Below are 24,853 nucleotides of genomic sequence, written 5' to 3'. Positions count from 1 at the left end.
TTTAGACTAGCCCTGGGCAAAGTTTAAATTATTCCAGCGTAATCTGCATAACTTCATCTACACGTGATTAGGCACCATTTGTGGCAAAAATGTAAAATAAGTGCATAATTCATGGAAAAATATTACAACAAATGCATGGAAACAACAGATGGTGAAACATTTTTTTATGCAGTGCTTTTGTTTTTGTACACTGTTTTTATAGTGTGAAATGTGTCATTGTATCAAAAAAACAAAGCAAGGTTGTATCTCACACTAAAATATAGTGCTAAATGACAGTTTTGCATTTTGCATAATTACATATATTTTTACAGAATTTGATCTAACTTTTCTGTAGTTATACGAAAGCAAATTATGCATATTTTGCAAAACACTATTTTCAGACTGCCAGTTAACTCTCAGGTGATCAACTGCAGTTTTACCACAATGCTCTACTGAGCAAATAAAGTGCTAGCATTCTGCATTTATAACAAAAGTGTGGTACACCTGAACATCATTTGCGTTCTGGGGCAATGTTCTCCAAAATCACTCCTGGAGGGCCAGACCCATGCCAGATTTTTAAGGTAACTACATTTATCTAAATGCAGATAGGCTAAAAGGACTGACTTTGAAGAACCCTGTTATAGGGTATACCTTCTTTCATTGGAATTCCATGGTTGAAGGGATGGGTAAGTGTCGGGGTGCTCATCCCTTGCCCTCAAGCACGGAGTCTCAATGAAAGAAGGTATAACGGAGCACACAGTCAATTACACTGGGCTCTTGGGATGCTTGAAGGCTGAATTGAATGTTTACACAAGAGCATAGGGTCCAAACAGTATGTCCAAAAGTGCCTGATGGGCACACCTCTGATAGAAATGATGTGTCTCTACCACCCCCGTCACAGGAGGAAGCTACAAGTGATGCACGAAAGGTAGCATTTTGACAGAAATAACACAGAAGCACTTCAGATGTAAAAAACAATATTCCTACTATGGCAAAAATAATATACATACACTTTTGTAGCCGTTATAACATAATTTAAACCTTGTTTAGAGGTGTACTTACTGAAAAAGCACAATGTAACCACTTCTTGTTGATGAAAAAACATGCAAAATATTATGCAACGTTTTCTATTAAATAAATAAATACTCTATCAATTATTTGCGTCTTGTTTTTTTCTTTCCCTGGTATCCCTTTAATTATCGGTGACAAAACTTTTCTCAATGTAAACCCTGATGCAAGAGCTTGTGCACCTCAAGATAAGTGTCTCAGACAAAGACGCACTACTTATTGGAGATGCTTGTACTCTTTCTTTTGCAGGAGTACATATTGTGTTTGAAACAATTTGAATATAACATAGTCCCTCTAATGCACTGGTTGTTTGCACCATACCCTGGTTGGAATCAACAGAGGGATTATGTAACTTGCTCGGAGGTGTTAAGGTGTGGCTATTAATGGTTATGATGTAATGAGAGTCAATGTGAGATCGTATGCTGAGGAATAAAGACGTCAATTGCAGAGCTCCGTGTGTGGTGTATACATTTTGCATGCTCCCGGCCTAGGGAGGATGCTACATTTGGCGACAAGATGTGGATACGTGCCCTGAAGAAATGGGACTGTTCTCCCTGTGAGTTTGTAGTGTATACAGCAAACTTCTCATGTGTGCCATGTGCATCCATATCGATGGGATTCAGTTTGAAATTGGCTTATGTGGAGTCTAAGACTCCCTCCTGCCTAGACACAGCCCTTGAATACAGGGAAGGCCTTGTGGAGGAGAACCATTGGAAAACCCGCCAGAACCCGCTGGCATCCCACACAACCAAAGCCATCGGAAAAATTACATTTTCCAATGGCTGCAGAAGGGAGATGTGAAGCACACGGCAGCTGCGTTCCAGAAACCACCACCACCATTCGAGAGTGGCAAGAAGTAGAATATTGGCACTAGATGGACTGCATGGATCGAGACGTTCAATGATTTCATAGACGTGCTGGAAGAAGCAGATGATAAGAAAATCATTAAGTATTTAAAGAACCTTGCTGGTGATGGAGTGAAAGAAGTGATAAAGAAAATATCACAAGCTGATGCAGTTTCATACCGTCAAATCAAGGAAGCATTGGAAGTCAAGTTTAAACTGATGCCAAATACTGACTATGAAAGGTAAATTTTTCAAGCAAGACAACAAGATGCTAAAGCGATTGATGAGTTTGTTGAGAGACTTGATGTGCTTATCAAACACTGCAATTTAATGAGTTTAATGACAAAGAAGCCATACTTCTCGGAGTTATCGACGGCTGACTTTCCGACTCATTCAGAAGACGCATGCTGAGAGAGACGCTCAGTCTGGGGAAAATACTAATTCGGCAAGCACTGATGAAAGAGCGAATCAACAAGCTGTTGATATGGAAGCTGGAACTGAGAAAAGTGAATCTGCGTAGATCATGAAAAGCAAGCACAAGTACAAGGTAGATACACGCATGTCCATATCTCCAAAAAAGAAAAAGTTGTGTTTCCGATGTGGGTTTTCATTTCACCATGAAGATAAATATCCAGCCATAGGACAGACATGCAAAGGTTGCGAGAAAAAAAAAGTCTTCATTCAAGTTTGCAAGGCATAAGAAAAACCAACTGCATAACAGTAAGAATAGAAAATGGCCGCAAGAAGGTTCCAGAAGAGTTCTACTTATGCTCACAAGGCCATAAAGCAACTTCAGTTATGACAAGTAGAAACCATACAACGTTGATTGTCATCAAGTTCATCCTACAAAGTCTCTTCAACATCATGATTAAGGGCCAGTGAAGAAGATGGATGTGCAATGATTGTATCGACTGAATAGCAACATGCACATGGAGGTTTGGTTGCTGGCTGAGAAGACCACATGCCACATGACAAAGACAAACCAACAAATGAAACAACAGAATTCATTTGAACACTGTCCCAAGATTACCATAAGGGACAGCAGTCGCTGATAACCTTTTTCATAGACAATAGTGCATCAATTAACATCATGCCAATTAAAAAGTTTAACAGCCTGGCTCCTGTTCCATGCCTCAACCCATCAAACACAAAGGTATACACATGGGCGGCTGCCAAACCATTGCAAAGTCAAGGGTCATTCATCGTAACCATGCAACATAAAGCAACGTCAGTGCCTGAGCCAAGTCATGTCCTTCAAGGAACTTCATCCAGTGCATGCCTACTCAGTTTTGCCACTGCTGCAGACATGGTACTGATATCCCTCAACTAAGGCCTCCATATTCAATCTGACATTTGGAGTCAGTTCCCGTTGCTGTTTCTGGGCCTGGAAACGCTTCCAAAAATCAAAGTGCTACTTTATATTAACAATGACATTCATCCTGTTGCCTATCAGCACCACAGAGCCACTTACCTCTTGGAAGAAGCCGCTGAGAAAGAACTGGAAATACTGATGAAGTATGATATCACTTAACGCTCCACCGGTGCTGCACCCTTGGTTTCCCCATAGCAGTGGTGCCAGAAAAAAGGACAGTGGAGCTGTGGTGCTCATCTGCGTTAATTGGCACCAAGTCAGCAAAGCAATTGAGAGAGAAATACATCCTGGGTCATACATAGGGGACTTGATCATGGAGCTGAATGGAGCAAAAGCCTTCTCCTGTCCTGACCTGCACAAATGATACCATAAACTTGAGCTGGAACAAACGTGTAGGTACATTACTACTTTTTCGACTCATGTTGGTTTGTTTAGATACAAACGGTTGAGTTTTGGGGTGTTGTTGGTTGCAGAAATTTTATCAGAATTGCATATGTCGAATAATTCAAACTGTTACACATGATTTTAACTACAGTGATGACATACTAGTATTTGGGACGAAGCAAAGGGAGCATGACAAGGCTCTTACATAAGTGTGCCAGCTACCTGTGGATGCAGGTCTCAAACTGAATGCAGCAAAGTTTGAGTTTCACAAGATCAAACTTAAGTTCTTTGGGCACATATTTGTTGATGGAGGAATTTCTCCTGGTCCAGAAAAGGTGCAATCACTGTCAACTACTTGCTCCCCACAAGAGGTCACCATGCTGTAATTCTTCTTAGGCAGGGCCAGTTATTGCTCAAGGTACATTCGTGACTTTGCTACTATGCATACTCCATTGAGAGACATGACAAAATAAAATGTTCCTTTCTAGTGGTCTCCTGAATGTGATCAAAGTTTCGAAAGAATAAAACATGAGATTGAGAAGGCAACCAAGATGGCCTAGTTTGAAACCTAAGTTGTATACTAAGATTACAGTCGATGTGAGCCCGGTGGGGCTGGGGGCAACCCTTGCTCCACATAATGGTCATCCGAATGCTCAGAGACACCTTGTGGCCTATGCCAGTCAAAGCCGGTCTGACACAAAACGCTCCTATTCTCAGCCGGAGAAGGAGAGTCTGGCTGAAGTGTGGGCCTGCAAACTTTTTTCAAGTGTTTCTATTCACAAAACATTTCACTCACTATCCTCATAGACCACCTCACATTGAGAGGTGGGTGTTGCGACTGCAAGACTACGACTATTCAATTGTACCCAAGCCAGTTAAAGAACAGAACCCTGCTGATTATTTTTCACGAGTATCACTATATCTGCACAATTCTACATCTAAAATGGCTGAGGAGTACATCAACTTTATTGAGAGGTCTAGCACAACAGTATCTCCATCTGTCGAACAGATTATTGCTGCCATTAAAGCTGACAACAACATGCCTATTCACAAAGACATCATTTCAACTAAGTCATGGAAGAAGACTACTTGTCCATTTGCTGATGATGTTGAATTTAAACAATGTACAAGATGATCTGTCTGTTTCCAAGGAAGGTGTTGTATTGAGATGCTCAAGAATCGTTATACCTGAGAGCCGAAGACAGTAGGTCATTGAACTAGCCCATGAAGGACAATGTGGCATTTTAGCCACGAAAAAAGCCCTAAGAGACGAGTGTTGTTCCCACGCCTAGATGACCGAGTTGAGAGGGAACTAAAAGAGTGCAATTTTTGCAACTTACTTCCCATCAAAGGGATGCATCATCCATTGACAATGTCTGACCTTCTTGCATAAGCATGGGAAAGAGTGCAGTTTATTTCTTTGGGGCCTTAGGAAATGGACATCTTCTCATGGTAGTCATTGTTGAGTATCCACATTTTCCTTTAGTAGAGGAGTTATCATCAACAACCCATGACAAGGTCATCAAGCGGCTGGATGAAATCTTTGCAGCGTGGGGTGTCCCCGCCATTCTTAAATCTGACAATGATCTGCCATTCAATAGCAAGGAATTTCAGGAATTTCTAGTCAGACTCAATGTCAAGCATAAAAAGAGTGCACCTCTGGGGCCCCAAACTAATGGTGTTGTGGAATGATTCATGGGTACCCTAAAAAGGGTAGAACAATGTCCAATCACCCTTTTACCAGGTCCAAGTAAAATCCCAGAGAAATGTGTAAACAAACATTTTTCTTTATTCCTTGAGTCTAACGGAATCCTGCATTCCACCTTAACAGGCATCAGAACAGGGAGCAGTGCAGAGACCGCCCTCCTAGCTGCTACAGAAGAACTAAGGACAATTTTGTACATTGGCGGCACTGCTGCCTTGGTCTTACTTTATCAAAGTGCTGCATTTGACATACTATTGCACCCAACACTGATCTAAAGGCTAGCTTAAGGGGGCATTGTGGGCACAGCTCCGAAAAGGCTTGCCTATTTTCTTCACAATCGCACCATCAAGTAGGAGAAGAAGATAGGCAATCTACCATTATTCCCCCAAGTGCGGTGTTCCACAGGTCTTGTCCCTTAGCCCTATCCTAATTAATTTGTATGCCGCCCCTCTGGCAGAGATTATAAAATCCAATGGTATTACTTCGATCTCCTATGTTGATGACACACAAAGTATTATTAGTCTGTCCTATCAAACAGAAAATACTTCCACTCTCCTAAACTCCTGTCTTAAACACGTAGTGGACTGGATGGCAGCCAGCAACTTAAAGCTTAATGGAGATAGGACAGAGTTGATGATAGTGGGCAACAACCCCACTAGGTGGAAGGAAATGACCTAGCCAACCACCCTGGGTAGTTGTCCTACCTTCGAAATGGAGGTCAAAAGCTGACTGGATGGAAAACAGACAATAGAAAACCAGGCGAAGAAACTAGCAGCCACTTTTTTCAGCTTACTTCGCACTCTACAAAGACTTCTGAGATGGCATTGGCTACCAGACCAAACACGTAGAGTGGTTGTAGAAGGCCTGGTAATTTATCAACTTGACAACAGCAGTATCTTATATGTCGAAGTCCTAAGTCCGTCTTAAAAGATTGCAGGCCATGCAAAACTCTGCAGCATGCATCCTCTTAAAAATACCCAAACACCAATAAGCAAGGGCAGCTCTGGTGGCCCTTCACTGGCTGCCAGTGGACAAGAGAATTGATTTTAAGACTCTATCCTTGTACATAAAGCGATCAATAAAAACATAAAAAACTGATCCAGGACCTTATTACCCCTTTCAGCCTTCAATGAAGGTGACTGGGTCCTGGTCAAGCAGAAACTAAAGCGGAAAATAGATACTCCATTTGCTTTCAATCCTCTGAGGATTATGACATGCAAAGGACACATGGTGACAGTGTATAGTCCCGAAAAGTTAATAACATGGCACTCCTCACACTTTAAGCACCTGCCTCGACTGTTGTCAGCTCCTGCAATCCTGAATGAGGTGACTCCACCTGACAGTCCAGATCAAGCATAAGAACCTGTGCCATCAGTGCCCAATCAGAGTGCACCTCAACTACCTCAAACCACTTGATCTAGCCGACTAGTGCGAGCACCTCAATGACTTATTGAAGAATTATGATGTAATTGTTATTAATACTTTTTATTTAACAAAGGGGGAGATTATGGGCCTTATTACAAGCTAGGCTGTCCGACTGGCCGAGAACCTCATGCGCATCATTCATGCTACCACTCTGTTAGTTATCTATGGCTGCTGTATTACAAGTTCTGCTGTCTGAAACACAGACCGTGGCCAAGGCCGTCTACCCAGTGGGACCGCAGCAGTCTGAAAAGTCAGTGGTGTGTCCAATGACGCTGCCAGGTCTGCGGACCACCGCCAAGAATATTACGACTACACAGTTGCACTCGAGGTCTCTCAGAAGTGCTAAACAAATGGTGGTTACCCAGGCGTGGTTGACCGCCACGGTACGCTCCCAAAAAAAGAAAAAAACAACAGTGACCATTGGATGGATTTAAAAAATACACACGATGTGCTTTGGCAATTGGACACACTTGTAAATCACAGTATAAAACACACCCCATCCCTCACCAGCGTTCTTTGCTTCCAAAATGCAACACCGTACGACAGCCATTTACTGCCCTTTTTAGAGAAGGCACCCATTTTTTCATCTTTACATTTAGCACTCTCCATCACCTTTAATTGATTTTACACCTTTTTACCTCTATCAGTTGTTTGCTCTTCATTCACATACTCACTCACATTTTAGTTTTATTCACCATGCCTGCAAAAAAAAAAAATAGCTTCACTGAGCAAGAGTTAATAGTCATGGTGGATGAAATCATTAAAGTAGAGCCACACATTGTTGTGTCCCAAGTCCAGCATACTCCTCTCAGTACAAAAAATGAAATTTGGGGCAGGATAGAAAGCAGAGCGAATGCTGTTGGTACCACCCTGTACACACAGGGTGAAATTAGAGAGAGGTGGAAGGGTCTGAACCAAGTACAACAGCCACCACTTGGACACTCAGAGGACTGGCGGTGGCCCCCAGCACACCATTACAATTCTTAGCCTGGGAGGAGAAGGTTTTGGCCATCCTGCATACGCAGGGCTTGTCAGCAATAGAGTGGGGAGTGGACTCTGGTAAGTTACACTTCAATAACTGGGACAATATCACAATGTCCTTTTTAGACCTGGCATTTCTTGGCGTGACTACCCCTTACTGTTTGTCTCTACCTCCTCTATTTTTGATGCTGTGATGGATTGCGTTTGCCAACTTAGATTCTTTGGGCACTTTGCCACTGCTGATCAGTGTCAAAGTACAAGTGCTCCCTCTATAAAGTGTAACGGTAATAGGTTGTCCACGATTGGTATGTTTGCCCTACTAGTAAAGTGCCTAGTAAAGTGCACTATGTGTGCCAGGGCTGGTAATGCAAATGCTAATAGTGGGCCTGCAGCACCAATTGTGCCACCCACACAAGTAGCCTTAAAGGGAGAACTCAGGCTTGCCACTGCAGTGCCTGCGTGCAGTTTGTTAAAGTGCCATGTTGTCCTGACAACTGCACCCACTTGCCAGGCCTTACCCTTCCCTTTCTATGCACATCAGACACCCTTATGGTAGGTCCAAGGTACACCCTGGGCAGGGTACAGTGCATGTGAAAGGTAGGACATGTACTGAGGTGTGTACCATGTCCTGACAGTGAAATACTCTCCATTTTGTTTTTCACTGTTGAAAGGCCATCTTGCCCATAGGACAGAATAGGGAGATATGTTTTCCAGCCTATCTTCCCAAAGGCTTAAGATGGAGAAGGGAAGTTTAGTATGCCTGAACTCACACTGTAATAACAATTTTTTTTATGAAGGTGGTTTTTGCACTGTGTGTTTAGAAACCACTCTTTTAGAAGTGGCTGGGTTTTTGTGCTCTAACATTTCTGCATGTCTCTGTCTGGTTGTGGATTGACTGTCTGGATTTGAAAGTGATAGGATCTGGGGATTTCCTTGACCCAGGGGAGGAAGTGAGACTGCAACAGGCTGACCTGCATCTAGAGTGTAGGGGGGAGGAGTAGCCCATGGAGGTGAAGAGGCCTGGGTTACTGCCATAAAACAATGGTCCCATCTCCTGCTGAGTGGTTAAGAATCCAGACCCCCACTAATCAAAGGAAGAAGGTGTCACTGGCAGGGAGGCACCCAGACCTGGTTTGAACAAGGGTCAGTGCCCCCCTGAACACAAAGACTTCAAAGACATTTAGGGGTATAACTATGAGAGCAGAAGCCCCTGAACTTTGGAGAAATTGAGTGATCAAGACTGAAAAGGATTGAACCTACTTCGTGGTCAAGAGGAACCCCTGCCAAGGAAGAAACAGCTGAAGAGACTGAAGGAAAGGACTGACCCTTGCTGTGTGTTCTGGGGCTGGCCTGCAGTTTGCTGCTTTAACCAATTAGAGGCTGTGCGTGTGTCCCCCTGCTTGACAGGACTTTGCTGTGTGCTGTGTCCGGAAGTAACTTATTCCCAAGGGCCAGAGGTGAGCTGGCTCCCTGTTGCGGAAACTCAGGAACACAAAAGTTTCCAGGAGAGTCTCGGCGACGCTGTGTGCGTGTTCTTTTTGCAGCCTGAGACCCTCGTAAGAAGTGCCCTGTGATCGTGGGCACCTGGAGTCCAAGCGAGTCTCAGCGATGGTGTGTGCATGTGATTTTTGTAGCCTCAGCCCTTCGTGAGGATTGTCCTGTAATCGTGTGCACCGGAGTCCAAGTGAGTCTCAGCGACACTGTGTGCGTGTGCTTTGTGCAGCCTGAGACCTTCATGAGGATTGCCCTGTTATCATTTACCCGGAGTCCAAGTGAGTCTCAGCGAAGCTGTGTGCGTGTGCTTTTTGCAACCTGAGACCTTCGTGAGGATTGCCCTGTTATCGTGCATCCAGAGTTCAAGTGATTCTCAGTTTCACTGTGTGCGTGTGCTTCGTGCAGCCTGAGACCTTCGGGAGGAGAGCCCTGTGAACGTGCACACCCGAAGCCCAAGTGAATCTCAGCGATGCTGTGTGCTTGTGCCCTGTTGCAGCCTGAGATCTTCTTAGCACCAACAGCCCGGACCGGCAGACCCAGAGGAGCTGAGCCGCCTGCCCAAGCCCACCATTGCCAGAGCGTGACCTTGAACCGACCCCGTCGAGGGAGGGCACGATTTCCATTGCCCGGAATCCACAAAGTTGCATCAGAGGCACAAGTCACAGGAAGAAGAGAGGAGAGCGAGGTCGCACCCCCCAGGTAATGTGTGTCGCAACCTGGGGTGGGATGCGGGCTCGGAGAGGGATGCTGTTGGCCTCTCCCATTCCTGCAGTGCGAGCCTCTGCTTTGGCTCATATTGCGGCCCGTACTTGTCAAGGAGTGGCAGTACGTACCAGGGCCAGATTGAGGAGCTGCACTTTGGTTTATATCATACCCATGTGGGGGCATCTGTTGATGGAAGCTGACCGCGAGTCAGTACAAGTGGCGGAGAGACCGCCTAAGGCATCGTGATCGTTGCTGGAGTGTATTACGCTTTGCGTTATTTCTGCATTATGAAGGACCTGAAATGTATTACGAACTGCATTATTTCTGCATTACGAACTACCTGAAGTGTATTATGCATTGCATTATTTCTGCATTATGAACTACCTGATTGTTGCATTATGCATTGAATTATTTCTGCATTACAAACTGCCTGATTGTTGTATTACGCATTGCACTATTTTTGCATAACGAACTACCTGATTGTTATATTAAGCATTGCGTTAGTTTGCATAACAAACTACCTGATTGTTGCGTTACGCATTGCACTATTTTGGCGTTATTTTTACATTGCAAAGTGCCTGATTCTTGCATTACGAACTGCATAGCATTGTATTAGGACAGCAGTGGATCATTTAGAATTGCTCAGTAATATCGCCAGAACTTACAAGGGCTGACTGGCCTAATAACCGGCCAAGAGGAATATTACAAATACGCATATGTTGGATTTATATCCTGTGGTCTCATCGTATATCTTTTTATAGAAATGTATACTTGTTTTTATGACACTCTTGTGGAGTACATATGTGGTGTCATCATTGGGTTACTGAGAGCATGGTTGCAAATAATTTACACACTTGCCTTGAAAATAAGCCTGGCTGCTCGTGCCAAGCTACCAAGGGGGTGAGCGGGGGCTATCTGAGAAGGTGTCCTTCCTTTCCCTGACGTGGAAGCAAGGGTCCCTATTTGGCCGAAGGTACCTACCTCAGCCAACTAGCGACCCCCAGGTCGGACAGTCCGGTTTGCTCTGAACTCTGCATATCCTATTCTGTTTTCTATCTAGTTTCCTAGCATGCAATACTCAAAGTGTCTGAGATGGTGGTTTGTCTGTGGCAATGTGTATTATTGCAAATAAGAACACATGTATCCAACTCCAGGACATGCCACATGTTGCAATGCTGTCTGTAAGTGCATTTCCAGGACTAATAATATGTGATAAAATCTAATTGTATGATACATCCAAAATGCATGTTGCCTACAGCTGTATTATATTGATTGTTTGTCTTAGTGTGTCTAAAATGACATTGAATTGACTACAACTACCATGAGGCCTTGTCACTCCACTTCTAACCAAGATGCTATACTCCTTTTGCCCCTTCTCTTTTTTTTTTTTTATTGAGCAGAAACAATAGAGTAATTCATGACATCATAAGCAATAAAAGTTGAATATTAATATTATTTTGAAACTACAAAAAAATAGGCTTCACAATAAATCGATAAAAGGATTGCTTAGACATCAGGGATCAGTTATAGCTATAATAGAATTCTCTCTGGTCTTCCTTAAAAACGAATAAAGTGCAGTGTGGCTATAGTACATTTAGGTGGCATTTTACAACCTTACAGAAAAAAAACAGGATGATATTGGACATCTGTATCCCTCCCTACTTTTGATAATAGTACAGTTTAGTAAAATCCTTAAAAAGTGCAAATTTCATATATTTTATGTATACAGCTGTCCGAGATCAATAAAGTGATTCTTTTTATTGCCTAAAACAATCCATGATTAACAATTATTTAGCACTCAAACACAAACTCTATTATTGCAGCTCTAATTGACACTTAGGGCCTGATTACGATGGCGGGAAGACTACCAATCGACAGGCTGTCGGTGGCGGTCTCCCCAACATTGGAGCCATGTTTCCCGCTCGCCATATTACAATGGCAGGCGGGGGTGATAGAGGTCGGAATGTCCGACCGCCATGTATCTGATGGGCTCCTAGAGCCCGCCGGTGTGGTGGAGGGTTTGCAGTCCCTACCATGTTGGTGGTGCCTGCCAGGCACTGCTGTAGGGATTACAATGTCCCTTTCCACCAGCCTTTTCATGGCAGCTAACCCGCAATATAAAGGCTGGCGGAAAGGGACTTTGTAGGCCTGTAGCAGGCCCCATTCCCCCCAGCCCTTGACTTGGGGTGTTGAGGGGTACCTATGGTGCCCCCCAACATATCCCTGCACCATGTGGTAGGCACAGCATGTAGTGCAGAGATATTTGTTGGGTGTTTGTTTTGTCTTGTGGTGGGTGATGCAGAGCACAGCATCCGCCGCAATACAAAACATGGGCAATGATAATGATAATGACATTTGTAAAGCGCAGCAAATACCCGGAGGTGTCCTGGCGCTATCTAGATCCTCTGAGACTGCTGGCGGCAAAAGACAAAAATTGAAAGACCGCCTCATTGTGAAAAAAGCCACGTTTTTAGCCCTTTCCAAAAGGACAAGAGATCCAAAGTGTTTCTTAAGTGGAATGGCAAATTGTTCCAAGCTTTTGCTGCACCATAAATGAAGCTTTTGCCAACCCATCGGGTTTTATTTATGCGCGGGACCAAGACCAGCTTGGCTCCTTTTGACCGCAGTGTTCTTTCAGGAATATACCATGAAGTCTATGCTTTAGATAATCTGGTCCTGTGCCAATGAGGGCCTTAAAAAACAGGCATACAGCCTTAGAGCGTACTCGACTTGTGACTGGAAGCCAGTGCAATTTCTTAATATCATTGGAAACCGAGGAAAATCTTGACGTTCCAGTAAGCAGTCTGACTGGAGCATTCTGTAACATCTGCAATTTATTCAAGGATCTTTGTTGAACATTTAATTAGAGCCCATTGCAGTAGTCCAGTCTTGCCCTTACAAGAACTGTGACCACAATTTGTCTGCTTTCCCGGGGGCATAGAAGGCAGCACTTTCCTCAGCATTCTGATAACGAACATAGTTTTTGATACCACCGCATTCACTTGTGGCTCTAAAGTGAGTCTCTCATCAAGTATTATGCCCAGGTTTTTTACCTTTTTAGGGAGAGTGCCCATCGTGTCCTGCCACCAGTTAGGTGTCCAAAAGTTGATGTTGTTACCAAACAGTATCACCTCGGTTTCTTCCGAGTTAAGCTTGAGGCAATTCTTTGCCATCCAGCTGCCCACTGATAGTATACACTTCTGAAAGCATCCTTCAATACCTGCCTCTTTCCCAGGTGTCAGAGATACCACAATTTGTGTATCGTCCGCATAGGAGGTAAGTCCAAATCCGAATGCATTTATGATAGGGGCCAGCGCACTGACATAAACATTAAAAAGAGTTGGACTGAGAGATGACCCCTGAGAGACCCCACAAGGCGATGTGAAAGGTTCGGAATGAAAGTCTCCCAGGGCCACAATTTGTTTTCTGTCGGCAAGGAAGGATCTTAAAAGATCCCAAGCTTTCCCACGAATGCCACATGCTTTTAGACGGTTCATCAATATTACATGATGCACCGTATCGATGCAACTGCACGGTGGCGGTTGCATCATAATTTGCCCTGTGGGATCGCCGCCTTGTAGGCGGACGGTCCCAAATACAATACGGTGGCGGATGGACTGAAGTCTGTCCATCATCGTAATGACCCCCTTCTCGAGTTGTTCTATATATCTCCGAACCCTCCGAAATCTTTTAATTGCACCTACCCTTTTTGCATAGGCCTCTTCAAATTTCCCTGTACGAATCATTTTACTATGCCATTCTAAATATGTGGGAACTTGACTTGTTCTCCAATTTTGCAGAATCAAGGACCTTGCCACTAAATAAGTAATTGAAATAAAAGCTTCCTTGCCTTTTAAATTTGGAGAGATTTGCCATTGTTTTGAGATGCCAAAAAGTGCCACTTCAGCCTCTGGATTGACTTGGCTCTGTAAGCCTTTGCTAATAGCACCAAATATTTTTTCCCAAAATTGCACCAGCAATAGACAAGTGAAGAAAGTATGGAGCCTATCTCCACCACCTAATTGCTGGCATCGAAAACATCTATCTTTCAATTCTGGTTAGATCCTGTGGAAGGCTTTAAGAGTGAAATATGCCATCCATCATGTCAAAAAAAACATACACCTAAAATTAGCTGCCCTTAAGGCTTTATTAACAAGTTGTGAGATCGTCTGCCACTCGACCTCCGAAAAAGAGCATTCCGTTGTTGGAGTAATTTTGGCCAAAAAAGTCTTTACTAGGTGTTTTTCAACTTGTCTCTGCAGAAATCTATACCAATTTCCCACCCCGTTCAGTCTTGCTTTAAAAAGCGCAGCTACTATTGAAGAAGGGCCGGCGTGAGATATAAGACAATATTTTTTCACTAGGTAGATAATTTGTATGAATCCCCAAAACATAGCTTCCTAGGATCCCTACACCTAGCTAGAATTTCCTGTCAGGTGATACTTCTCTCTCCCAGCAAAGATTGGCCCAGCTCGTTGAAGCCATTTGCATTCCAAAACCTTAAATGACTAGACTGGATATGCATTGCAGACCTAAAACTTTGCTGTCTTTTAACTGCAAATATTCATAATCAGCCTCCAAGGCGTTAATGGAATAAAATGACTAGAATCTTGTACGAATATCTTGCAGCATCTTATAACTAGTTTTTGGGGGGAGTTAGGCTGTCTTAATGAAGACCGGGAGTTGTGGTCCCACCTCCATGGCCATTCTGTCAATAAAAAAATTATCTAAAGATCCCTTGGAATCAAATAGACAAACCAAAAAGTCTAAAAGAGAGGCTTCATAATATATACCTAACTAAGGGCAATGCCAGTCCGCCCTGATTTTTTCTAATCGTAGTACTGGAAATTTTATCCCTAACAAACTGTTGAAAGAGAACATCAAATTCTTTAAAATATGCTTTGTTGATTTTTATCGGGACATTCATGAATAAAAATTAATAAAGGCAAGATTGACATTTTAATAAGGACGGCCCAGCCAATAACAGTAAGAGGGAGAAGGGACCATCTATCCAGTAAATCTGTAATTGTTTTAACATTACCTCACAGCTCAGTTCATAGGAATTTGTTACATAAACCCCTAGATATCGAATTGGATTACACAAAACCGCAGGACTTTGAAAACTATTGGGTAGAGTATCACCTAATGTATTAAACATCAGTATTTCTGTTTTATTATGGTTGATTTCATAGCCACCAATAGATTGAAACTGCTCAAACTCAGCCAGTAATATTCTTATCTTTTGTTCTTCAGGCCTGAGATACAAAATGGTTTCGTCTGCAAACAATTTGAGCTTGGGCATTCCTTCTATTAGTGCTTTGATTCCCCGATTTGCCCTTATCCTAGCTGCCAATGGCTCATTAAAAAAAGTAAAAAGTACAGGCGATAGGGGACAACCCTGACGGCGTCCCTGATTTATATCTATAGTTCCGGCTCTGCTGGAGTTCAAATAAATCTGTGCCCGTGCGCCCTGAAAAATATTAGATAGCATATTTATGATTAGGCTAGGAAATCCCACCCATTTAAGGGCAAAAAAAGGGTATGCCAATTGACAAGGTCGAATGCTTTTCCAGCATCTACCATCATAATAAGTGCGGGTATCTGATTGGTGTTAATAAATCAATTGCATATATTAAAAAGGTTGCATTGGAAGACATTTGCCTTCCTGGCAAGAAGCCGGTCTGATCTTTATGAATAACCTTCTGAGCAACATGCGTAATTCGATTAGCCCAGACCTTCATTAAGATTTTATAATCTGAATGTAATAGACTAATAGGTCTGTAAGAGTTAACGTCCTGGGGATTCTTCCCTTTTTTAACAAAGCTAACAATAATCGATTCCTTAAATATCAGGGGGACCTCACAGTCATTTTTCACTGCATTAAAAAGTGCCACTAAAACTGTTAATTCTTCCTGAAAGACTTTATAAAACTCTATTGGAAGACCATCATTGCTGCAGGCCTTTCCTGATGGCATTGAGGCTATACTTTGACGAATTTCTAGTGCTGTGATATCTGTCACTATTTCTTCTGCCTGGATATTCAGCAATTCTGGTAGATTAATGTCTAAGAAATACTGATGTGTAGCTTCTTGTGAAACCGTATATTTAGTCACAGATAGCATCTTAAAATGGGCAAGGAAGATTTTCGCAATCTCTTCCGGAATCCAGAACCCCTGATCCGGGTTCCAGCAATTCAGTAGTTAAAGAGGCTTCCTGCTTTACCCTAGATGACCAAGACAAATATCTGACCACCATCTGGCTTGTTTCAGAGAGTCGCTGTTGAAATGGCTGGCAGCTATTTATCTCTTCAATAACAAAGAATTCCCTTAGCTCTTATTTAGCGGTAGACAGATGCAGATCGACTGCCGTTCAGTCAGTTGCCGCAACTTGAAGTTTTGAAATACGTACCCTCCCCATTCTAGATTGAGCAGCCATTAAGGCAATCATCTATCCACAGAGAGATGCCTTGAAGCCACCCCAAACAGAAACAATTGTTGCAGTGCCCTTATTAATCTGAAAAAAGTGTTTGAGCAAGTTTGTTATGTTTATCAACCATTCCTGATTAGAGAGAAGGAGATGATTCATCTGCCACCTGGATCTTTCCCCTAGCCTTGTGTCTCATTCTATCTTGACACGAATGGCTGAATGGTCCGAAAAATAATTTACCCATATTTGAGAATCATGACACCTAAAGGAACGATAAATACGGAAGTAGTCTATACGCGAGGCAGAATGGAATTTGTCAAGAATAATAAGTATATTGTGACATTTCCAAATGAGCTCTGCGCCATGGATCAATCAATTGATAGTCTTGGATCATGACATCTAATACCTTTTTAGTAATCGGCTTCAGCTGTTTTCTTTGTTTTATTTGAGGTATCCCTTGCTAAATCCTGAATAAAGTTAAAATCCCCCATACTATTATTGGACCTGTTGCTCCTCTAATCAGAGCATTGATTTTAATAATAGGTTTTTTTATCGTCTAATATCAGGGAATAGTAATTCATGATATTACATATATGGTCATTCACCCTGTGATCCAAACCAATCTGCCATGGGGGTCCCTCTGGACCTGTGTAATGTCCCAATCTAATCCTCGTCCAAAATAAATTGTGACACCCCTCATGGCCAACACTGCAGAAGCAAAATATGCCTTTATGTAGTATTTAGGAATAAATAACTTTCGGAAATTTGACTTTAAATGAGTTTCTTGAAAACACAAAATTTGGGGTGAAAAGTAAGTAAGCCACCTAAGTAAGGCCCCATGCTGTTTTTTTATTGGATAACCCATCAACATTGACCGAAATAATTTGTACTTCAACCCCCATTTCTAAAAGACATTCTCAAATGTAGAAGCCTGGTAAACAAAAACTTAAGCAACATTACTTTCCTATCCAAGATTCTGCTCTTTTCTAATAAGAGTGCTTCCCACCACCAACACCCTCCCGAAAACTAGCCCCCCTGAAAGGAGGGTAATAGCCCATAGTATCCCTCATAATCCTCCCTAGTAAAGTGCCAGGAATGGCGCCACAGCTGGGTGCCATGTTGGAGCACCCTGAGACAATGACCCACTCCCCCACCCCCACCTTCCATCAAAATCATAATAATACATCTGTTCCTTTGTTTTTTTTTCTCTTTTGTGTTACTTCCCTTCATTTTTTTCCCCTTCTCCCTTTCCTCTAGGCCTTCTGAGTAGAAATGGATTGCAGCGTTTCTTGTGCCCCTACTAAGTTTGTAAACATGTGGAAATTTCCTCTTATTAACACCCAGAGTTTGGACTGCTGCGCTATTGCTGCCTGCACTCCCTGGGCCTTAAATAAGTAAAGGAGCTTCACAAATTCCTGTCAGCACTGTGCAGCTGCTGTGGACATATCGGAGAAGATTGACAGTGGGGTACTTCATTGGTGCAAAATTGTTTTCTTTGTTTAGCTGTAGAGAGAATCTGTTATTTAATACGGTAATCTGTAAAGTTGACCAAAATAGTATTTGGTAAATTTGAGTTTGGAAATGAATGAGCTGGTACCCTGTGAGTGGGGGTGGGCGGAATTTGCGAAATCGCGTTACGCAAATCTCCGCGAAACGGTAAAAAATCCCTGCGAACAAGCAGAAATTCCGCGAACACGCAGAATTGCTTGTTCGGGATGCTTTTTTCCTGTTCACAATCGCTGTATGCGTGCTCGGGGAGAAATATCTTGCGAACACGCATTTTGAGAACGCGAACAAGCAAAAAATTTCGCGAAGTCTCGGAAAGCAGAATTTTGGGCAATTTCGCGTTCTCCGCGGAACGCGAAATTACCCAAATTCCGTAAATTCCACGAGCGGAACGGAATTTACCGCCCAGGCCTACCTGTGAGCTCTCGTGATTGTCAAATTCCCTGAAATTTCTGGTACAATATTTTTCTTGATGAATGTCTCAACCCATCGGACGACTTGGGTCCCTTCACAACCTTCGGGCACACCTACCAGCCTTAGGTTGGAGCGTCACAAGTGATTTTCCAGTTCATCAATCTTATTTTCCAGCAGCAATTTATCTTTCCTGACTAGATCTGTTTGCTTCTGAAGTATAGTCATACGGTCCTCAAGCTATGATGTCCTAGACTCAGCCTCCTGCATATGAATCGGAAAGCTTGCAACTGCTTCCTCTATTTTCATCAGGCGAAGATGCAGGGATGCAATCTCAGTTGCTTGTGATGCTTTAAGATGTCTTATCTTATCTAATATAAGGTTTAGCAATGTTTTACATCCCATTGCACAGACTAATCATCGCCGACACCTGAAGTGGAAGATGGATCTTGGAGTTTCTTGCTGTGGTGCCCTGCGATTGCTCTTGTGGGGTCGCCACCCTCCTTAGATCTATTGTAGGAGATGGGGCCGTCACCGGCAACTCTGTGAGAATATTCAGTTGAGAGGGGGCCGAGTGAGCAGTAGTTTCATCAAAGAGAGCAGCATGTTCTACAGCTAGAGCAGTGAACCTCGTAGTTGAAGATTGATCCTAATGCTCATTTATGGAGGGTCCCGGAAGCACAGCTGTTGTCACTTTTGCTGTAGAAAAAAGTGGATATTCTTTCCCCTTCTCTTGAGTTAAGGCCATAAACCCTTCACATCATGCCTCAGAAATAGAAATACATTGTCTTTCTCCCTTGTGAGTGTGTTGCAGTGATTCTGCTCCTGCACAGAACTATGCACAGGAAACCAGGACCTCAGTGAATTGCGGTGTACCAAAAACTCACCTCAGTACCCAGAACCCCAATCCGACTAGCATCAATGTCCCATTCATTATCCATATTCTCTCAGAGCTCCCAATGTATAAACAACCCAGAACAAGTGACTTAGAGTACTCTCAGGAGTGGTGGGAATCAGAAATACCTGTTCGTTATTATTCTCATATCAGTCCACAACAAGAGTAATCAGAGACACGGTAAAGTTTAAAATGTTTATTTTAGAAACTACGTGTCCTAAGATGCAGTACTTTGGCTAACATAAGCAGACAAATGATTACAATTAGAACCATCAGCATTGTTACAATCCCATAGAAAATGAAGGGAGAAATCATATTACAAATGACAGTGGAATACAACCACCTTCCCTTCGCTAATAAGCTAGTATTATTATACTAATAGAAGGTCTCTAGGTTTGAATGGGGAACCCCATACCATAAAGGTCAGCTTAGGTGAATCACATCACAGGATCAGCTTTGCTCTGCGCCTGGAAAAGTTATTCTCCAGAATGTGTGTCTAATGCATGTAAACTGCAATATTAAAGGCTCTCGACTTTCAGGTATTTGCAGCTGTGTGCGTGTTATGGCTAGAGAGTGGGCCGATCAACCTAAACTCGAAAACATACATTGTTTGGTGGCTCAGACTGTTATTGCACACAATGTTCAGACCAAGGTCGCAGTGCACGTCTAGGGATATTAACAACAGACAGTTCTCATGTGAAGAAAATGCAAGCAAGCAGTTTTCAAATAATAACATGTATCGGTAGTGTTGTGTGCAAAAGCAGCAAAAGTGGTAAGATGGCGTTTCTACGTCTAACGCGTTTATGCTAACATAGCAATGTATGTATCTAAATCGCTGCCTTCACTACAAGTGTTACACTTAATGCCATCTCTTTTTCTAATCCTGCAATCCTACCAGGATTGGAGAAATTGGTTAGTTCATCTTGTGCAGGCTCCTGTGAGACATGCTGAAAGACTGATGACATATTCCCGGCCACCAGCCCCTGATCCACCAGATCTTCCTCTGAACTTTGGGGGCTGGCCGCATCTGTCGAACCACAACGTGATTTTTGGCTGTGCTCGGCTCTTCCTGCTGCTGAGGCAGTCCTCCTTTGAGCAGACCGTGATTTGGTTTTGAGAATGGTGGTGGCATCCGAGTTCATCAAACTGGAGATGTTTTCCCATTATAATAGATGGAAAAATCCCTTTTTAATCCTTAGGGCAAAATTGAATGGATTTTGAGAAGGAGGGGCCAACCCAGCGACCCACTACCAGAGCGCCCTTCTTGTTATAGCACCCTTAGATGGCTACCCTTGGTGTGAAACCTGGGTGCCCTCAGTACTGTCCTGGAAATCCTTAATGACCAAAAATAGAAAAGAAAACACCATTGAGGTGTTTACCGCTTCTCCTTTGTAGTTGTGGCCTCAGAGTCAGGATGGGGACTGGCCAACCAACTTCCTCAATCCAGCTGTCCCACCTCCTCAATCCAGCTGTCCCATCAAGTCAGGTGTAAAAATAAAAATAAATAAAAAAAAGGAATCCAAATAGAGCTGCTTTTCCTCTTTGCCTTTTAAAGATCAGGCAGTGAAGCGTGGCCCAAGCTCCATATTCGGAGACACCTCCAAAACAAAAAAAGGAAAAACGAAGTAAAATGCAGCAAAAAAATGGATTGCCCATCAAGCTCTGTGTCTGGCAACTCCTCACTGCATCCTCTGCGTCTCCGAGGGAATGTAAAATCTGCCGCCTTGCTTTGCAAATCCAACTGTGATCAGTGAGTGGAACAGCAGCATCATGCCAGGCTTCACACAGACCCAAAAGAGACGATGGAATGAAGCTGCAGTGAGTTTTGGGGAGGGGAGTGGAGCAGCTCACCTAGCGGCAGAACATGGCTGTGGGTTTGCCTGCCGCCTGCACTTTTTGCCCCTTCTCACTTGTCTCCCATGTCACTACATAAGTTCACTACACATGCAGGTTACCATTACTCAAGTGTTGCTAAAGTGAGACTGAAGTGACTACAACTACCATGAAGACTTGTCACTCCAACTCTGACCAAGATGCTCCACTACTATTGAACATTCTCACTTGTTTGCCATGTCACCAAGGATCTACACTAGTCATGCAGCTTACCTTATCTCAATTGTTGCTAACGTAACATTGAACTGATTACAATTCCCATGAGGACTTGTGATTGGAACTCTGACCAAGATACTACACTCCTTTTGCCCTTTGTTAGTTGTTTTCCATGTCACCACTGATCTACACTAGTCATGCAGCTTACCATTTCTCAGGTGTTGCTAAAGTGACATTGAAAAGCTACCACTGCTACCACGAGGCCCTGTGACTGGAACTCTAACCAATATGCTACACTGCTTTTGCCCCTTCTCACTTGCCTCCCACTTTACAACCAATCTTCATTCATCATGCACTGTGATAGGCACAAAGCTCCACTCAGATATGCGTGTGCATACTTTGCTTAATGGTGTCCAGGACATATCAACTCAAACTATTGATGGCATGAGTGACACCCTAACAAGGGTATACCCCTAATATATGTCAGCCATGAAGGAAACTTGGCTCATTAGCACTGCCAGGTAACCCCTTGACTGGGTGTTTGCCTGAATTAGACAGAACTAGACCGTGGCATGGACAAAAACACATGGTATGACTACACTGTGTTGGCAGCTGAGGTTTGTAGATGTCATGTCTATCCCTAAAGCCAAAATGGCACATCGCTTCACATGTAATGAGCTGATCAAATCTAATACTATGATTGAATGTCTACAAATGTTTAGGAACCAACTTCAACTACACGCTAAAAGCTGATAATACTAATCTCTCACTTTTTTGTTCCATCCTACGTACCCATTAACTTTGACACAGACAACGTGGATGTAGATACCTCAATTCCACCATTAACAATATTCTCCATTTCTCAACAGGTCGAGTCACCACTGCACTGGAACATCGGTTGGAAACCCAACAGAGTTCCTCTCTTCCCTAGCAAGACTCCCTCAGTGATGACAACGCTCCTGAAGAGGTGGATGTAGATAACGGTCCTGGCCCATCTGGTCAGCCTGGGCAGACACCAACAGTGTTGCACACTGTGCCCACAACCACACCTCCCACCACAGCTAAGACAACATCACCAGCCTGATTTTTGAATATAAACATGGCATGACAAGAAAGAACAATAAAGAACAAGATTGAAGGATAATTGTGGAGCATAGTGTGGACTTTGAATATATACAGAGGAAATTGTCTTAATATGGCATAATTCCTGTTCATGAGTGCCTCGACGGATTGGTAACTAATGTGTAGACCTTAGTAGGGTATCCTTTTGGTTTCCCCACGGGTCGGCTGTTTCTTCCAAAAGCAGCGGGAGATTCTTTGTCTGAGAGCACCTCATTGTTTGAAAGAATTTTTGTGAGAAACATGAGGGTATTTTGATGTTTTCATGGATGTGCATGTGATTTTCTGGCAAACTGCTGCTTAGTTCTGTGTGTGTAACCCTTTCCAGTAGTAGTTGTGACATCAGCTGGGATAAGGTGCTGTTCCGCAGTATGTAGGCATCATGGGAATATCCTGGGAACTGGGCACAGATGTTTGAGATGTGCAAATCCCCTAGGCACACAACTTGCACGTTGATAGAATGGAAGGGCTTCCTGTTCCGGTAGGCTTGCTCCCTGTCGTGTGGTACCACTAAGCCAATATGGGTGCCATCAATAGACCCAATCACATGTGGGATGTGTCCAAATCCATAGAAATCCACCATCACAGTGGATAAATCCTTACATCTAGGGAACTGGATGTAGCTGCAAAACTAACATGAGTTTCACTAGTTGTGGGATTTCTGTAGGATTTTTGAGGTGAGGTAGGAGGTCAGGCTCCAACTGATGCCAGAGATCCATGATTGTTTGCCTGGCTAGCATCTCCTCCCTCTCCCAGGGTACCTATGTAAGGAGCAATGCAAAAGTTATTTTGGTCACAGTGTGCACAGCAACATATGTGAAGAGTAAGGCAAAAGTCATGTGTCTGAACAACAATGCTTCATGAAGTATTACACATTTTAGATCATCATTGGCAGGATCTTGAACATCCACCTGTCACCCCAAAGCTGGCTTTCACAGGTCTGCAACAGAACTGTGCACATCATCATATCAAAGATTTCAAATTGCCACTATAGTGAGGGTAGCATTACATGCATTACGGCCAACTGCGGTGTACAGTGCGCCTCACATATTTTACCTTTGTGCACAGAAAACAAAGGCTGAGTGTAGTGAGCGTAGTGGGGCCACGCGGAGCGCCACGGAGCTGAGAAATCTGTGGTGCTCCGCTATGCCACCCACCCGCCCTATTTACAATTAATACAACTTTAAAAAAACGCCTTTAAAATAAATAAAAAGAACCTTAACCTTACCTTAAGCTGCGGTGTCTCTGGGCAGCCCTCCTCGTCTTCATCGTGTTCTCGGTGAAAACTGCGCATTCGCGGGCGCCCGCACATGCGCATTTCTTGCAATGTAAGGTAAGGTTCTGTTTATTTATTTTAATGCCGTTTTTTAAAAGTTGATTAATTGTAAATAAGGCGGGTGGGAGGCTAGGCTGGCCAGCTCCGCTCCCCCATGGAGTGTGCAGAGATTTACCTACTCTGTGTTCTCCGCGGAACGTGGAGTAGGTAAATCTCTGCACACTCCGTGGGTGAAGCGGAGCTCTCCGCCCACAGTTAACAGTAACCCACTCCACAGATGACGTTTCATACTGGACATGATTGGAATGTAGCATTACAAATGTAAACATGGTTGCCCTCATTTGTGGTGGTGGTGACACACTTAACCATCTCAAATATAGCCTCAGCAAATGCTAAAATACAGTCAATAATAATGTCTATACAACCACAAAAATGGCGGAAGCCTGACATCGCATATAGGACAAATGCAACATTCCGTAGCCGGCGGTTGTCGATCAAACATTGGGCATTTAACTCCATGACAGACACAGCCATAGGCTAACATTGGGGAGAGAATGTGACCGCCGTGGCTCAATGGTTGTGTGCGTCTGTGCTCATGACTACATAAGCAGCATATATGTACGCCACATTTTGAAAAAAACTCCCTTGCCTACTGACACTGCTGTAATCAACACCTCCTCAATGTCAGCTGCTGTGTGCCACCTCTGGGAGAAACCATGGCAGGTTAAGTAGGTGAGAATCCCCCTGACTTCACACCAGATGAGCTAGAGACTCTGGTTGGAGAGGTCCTTCCCCTGTATGGCCAGCTCTATGACTCGTCAGGTAAGTATGTACCTTGCTACATGATGTTTGAAAAAATATGAAAGCTCATCCTTGCCATGTCCATAGGCTACTATGTGCCTCTGAATCCGAGAGTTCAATCACAGATATATTTCTTAGGATGTGTTGTCCCTTCTTAGGTCAGTCATGTGATGGAACATGGTGCTCTATACCTTGTTGACAAAAAACTCCATATTGATGTGGGAGTAGCCCTATATCATAACCCTGTGCCATGCACATTTAACTGCAAGCTATATTGAAATGTTATAATAATTTCTACCCAGTGTGGCCCAAGTTGTAACAGAGGTATATGTGACATAGTACTACAGCACAGTGTCCTCTCCCTGTAGATCTGCTGATCCTTAGATAGTACAGAAATTTGTATTTCTGAACA

The sequence above is a fragment of the Triturus cristatus genome, chromosome 9 (genome assembly GCF_964204655.1).
Source record: "Triturus cristatus chromosome 9, aTriCri1.1, whole genome shotgun sequence".
Classification (NCBI taxonomy): domain Eukaryota; kingdom Metazoa; phylum Chordata; class Amphibia; order Caudata; family Salamandridae; genus Triturus; species Triturus cristatus.
The sequence above is the reverse complement of the archived record's forward strand: the minus strand, read 5'-3'. Positions refer to the sequence as shown.